The following is a 3969-nucleotide window of genomic DNA, read 5'->3' on the forward strand; positions in this document are numbered from 1 at the left end:
ACTTATCTTTAGTGTTGCTGATCTTACTGTATACGAGTTACTGCTGTAATTATTGGGGATCTCCATATAATGTACTCCCTCTCCCTCTCCTTCCCCTTCCCCTTCTCCCTCTCTCTTTCTCTCTCTTTCTCTCTCCGTCTCTCACTTTCAATCACACACTCACACTCACCCTTACCTTCACCTTCATCCTCTCTCTCTCTCTCTCTCTCTCTCTCTCTCTCTCTCTCTCTCTCTCTCTCTCTCTCTCTCTCTCTCTCTCTCTCTCTCTCTCCTTATACTAGTTATTCTCGTAATTACCAACTGTAGTGTTTTTTTCTCTGTTATAATTGCGTTTGTTGTATTATCACCATGAGCATCACCATCATTATCATCATCACCATCATCGTCGTCATCATCATAATTATCAACAGTATTAGTAGTAGTAGTAGTAGTAGTAGTAGTAGTAGTATTTTCATTATCCTAATCATTATCATTATCGTAACCATTATCATTATTATCATTACCATTATCATCATCGTTATCACTATTATTATGACTATTATCATGACTATTTATATTATCATGATTGTTGATACTACTATCATTATTATCATTACTATTATTATCATTATCATAATTATCATTATCATAATCATTATCATTATTATCATCATCATTATTATAATTCTAATAATTCTCATTGTCAATATCACTATCATTACCAAACTAATGCAAAAATAATCGAAATCAATATCCACGTGACATTCGAGTTTATTCTGCAAACAAGATGCAACACTGATATCAAAGACCTAGTTATCTCTCCGCCAGTCTAATAATCATTATTTAGCCGGTTTGATTTCGTTACATTGTATATCAGACATCACGAGACCGTACAAACATCGAGATCGTACAAACTCATCATTTTATTACCTCTTTACCTGTACAACGACCTTCGCTTCAGACACTTTCGTTGCCAGATGTGCTACAGCGAAGGAAAAGGTGTCTAAGTATCTGTTATTGACCATGAACATTGTTTGTGGGAGGAAGAGGGGGGGGAGGGTAGATGTGGGTGTATTAGTGTGGGTATAGGCCTATGTGCGTGGGTGTTTGTGTGTGTGTCTGTGTACGTGCGCGAGAGGTGTTCTTGCGCGTTTGCGCGCGTGTGACATAGACTGACCTGATTTGATGACTGACACTGCCTCCTGTGCTGTCTGCCATACAGGCTGCCGTTTGAGGGGGTGGAAAGGCTCGTGAGAATACGTATAGTAGTTCTTCACGTTCCTCGAAGACTTGGAGGAGGACGTCTGCCTCAGGACGCCATTCAGGAAGTTCCTCCACGGCGCTGCCATCTTTATCCGCGAAGATGGTAAATGAAATCAAGACAAAGAACCAGAAATCGGAGAAGAGAGACCGGTGAGCGTCGGTGGCCAGTCCGAAGTTGAGCGAACGAAGAGCGGGCGTCCACCTCCGCCTACGTCTCGAGTACCACTGCCAGCCCGGCTGCCGGGTCGATCGCCGATCGGAAGTGCCAGAGGTAAGAGGTAAGTTTGGTAAGTGCCACTTCACAGCAGACAGCCGGGAATACACTTGGAGGCAAAGTGTAAAGGTCAGTCGCCAATAACTGCTGTGCGTGATAATTCGTAATTATCACCTATTGTTAGTGAATGTCAGTAGAGCTTCTAAAGTTGTGATGGAAAAAGGGAGTTGGGGGTGATATTACATGTGTGATGTCTCTGAAGTCACGGCAATTTTTACATTTTTCCCAAATTTCGTTCTGTCCGCTGGATTGTGCGACATAGATATAAAATCTCCCTTTGTGAGGTAAACTTTACTGTGATGGAAGTCATGTATTGGTAAATACTTCCTCTGTAAATATAAAATTCACGTGGTTGATACATATTATAGATATTTCTGATCTAATTACATGTAGTGTCACATTAGGTTATAAGTTAGTATGTTATGTGCTTTTTTATGTTATTCAAGTGATTAATGTAATTTAGAAGTGAGAGCGAGGTATTTATCATTCGGACCACAATATTCATGTGTAGTGAAGGTGACCGATTTGCTATAGATATGTATTGTGTATGTAATGTATATTTACTTACATCTTTTATCAGAAATTGTGATGCAAAGATATTTCACTAGTAAATCTACATCACCATTTGCGAACTGTATTTACACGAGAGTGCTACATAGCATAAATTATTGATTGTGTACTGTATTGTCACAGGAAAATAAAATGCAAAGGTATACCTATTCAATAGATTATCTTAAGTAAGTTCTGGTAGATGTATAATTTACTTCAATATTTACTTGATTTTTTTAGGAGTGCAAAATGCTAATATATCGATGATATAGGTTACTATTTACAAACTTTTCAGAAGAAATTTTAAAATGTATATTATCTATGTAAGAAGACATGTTCGTTTATAAGCTATAGTTTATTTCAAAATTGTATTTACAGATTTATGAGCAAAATATCTACCGAGAATGACAGAATTTTGTTTATGCCATTAAAAAGGCATGCCATGCCGCAGCTCTATTTTGAACATCTTATCTTGTTAGGGAAAGAAAGGAATTAATGAATAAATAAATTCATATATTAGTTAGATATATCAAACTACGTTACATTGATGATCATATAAAACTACACTGTCTTATCAAACTGTTTATATTCCAGATAATAAACACAAAATCAAAGAAAATTAATGAAATTAAAGGGAAAGAGGGCCAAGCCGTAACACCTAAATAAGAAGCGACATAACATGCATTGCACCGTGAGGTCTTCTGCTACATATAAGGAGTAGCTGATTACGGTTAATCTGCCAGGTATTTTTACATTTAACAGAGTATGTTCTGTTTGGAGTTTATACAAAGGCCTCAGTTTGAGTAGATATGATATTGTGTATCAGGTTATTGTGAGTTTATGTACAGTATGATTAATTGGTTGGCTAAAATATGTTACACGATGTTATGCGTATGGCACACGTATGCATACGTGCATATAGACGTTATACCGGGTAATATGCACAAACCTAACAAAATCAACCAATTTAACCTAAACCTAAACCTCATCTCACCTCTCTCCTCTCTCTCCTCTCTCCTCCTCTCCTCTCTCCTCTCTCCTCTCTCCTCTCTCCTCTCTCCTCTCTCCTCTCTCCTCTCTCCTCTCTCCTCTCTCCTCTCTCCTCTCTCCTCTCTCCTCTCTCCTCTCTCCTCTCTCCTCTCTCCTCTCTCCTCTCTCCTCTCTCCTCTCTCCTCTCTCCTCTCTCCTCTCTCCTCTCTCCTCTCTCCTCTCTCCTCTCCTCTCCTCTCCTCTCCTCTCCTCTCCTCTCCTCTCCTCTTTCTTCTCTCCTCTCTCTCCTCTCTCCTCTACTTGTGGTCACTTTCAATATTATGTTATTATTTTTCTTGTCTTTTATGTGTCAGGTAACTTATATGTTAGGCTTATCACCATAATACAGAGATCAGAGGGCATGGAAGGTACCAGGGAAATTGCAGGGTAAAATATGAATAATATATACAGAATCAGTCTCTATATTGTCTAATCCAAAGGGCTGAGTCCTCTGTGACCCTCCCATATGGGCTGCTACCCCACAATCCCTGCAATATTAGACAATATAGTGACTGATTCCTTGTATTTTATTCACATTTTACTCCACAATTTTCCCTGGTACCTTTCATACTCTTCCCTGCTATTGCGCTAAGAATGTAGGGGTATGGGGGATATCCATGCAATAATATCTATATGTTTGGAAAGGAGAGATGAAAGGAATCCATTGATACCAAAATTGCCATAATCCATGATGAGCTGGTAATACCAGTTTTTGTTATAGTCTGCTGTTAATTGATAGTATGTTTTGGATGAATCTAGTCACATTTGCATCTGCAGTCTAGTTTTATACTACACAACCTAATTGCTCAGATAGATGAATTAATAATTTTTTTACAATTTATAAGGATTCTTTTAAGATAATTTATTTGTTAAAA

General features: G+C 38.2%; 1 protein-coding gene across 2 annotated transcripts in view; it reads left to right on the plus strand.

Annotated features, from left to right (window-relative positions):
• Nucleotides 1–2665: 2665 nt before the first annotated feature.
• The window catches only part of LOC113811973 (probable methyltransferase-like protein 25), an 11368-nt gene continuing 10064 nt past the window's right edge, over nucleotides 2666–3969 (plus strand). Inside the window, exon 1 of one of the 2 annotated variants that reach the window (XM_027363828.2) lies at nucleotides 2666–2808. The gene's annotated coding sequence lies outside the window, so the exon portion shown is untranslated. Of the gene's footprint in view, nucleotides 2829–3969 lie in introns of both variants that reach the window. The other variant, XM_070141961.1, reaches the window with a different exon arrangement.

Source organism: Penaeus vannamei, chromosome 28 (assembly GCF_042767895.1).
Source record: "Penaeus vannamei isolate JL-2024 chromosome 28, ASM4276789v1, whole genome shotgun sequence".
Lineage (NCBI taxonomy): Eukaryota > Metazoa > Arthropoda > Malacostraca > Decapoda > Penaeidae > Penaeus > Penaeus vannamei.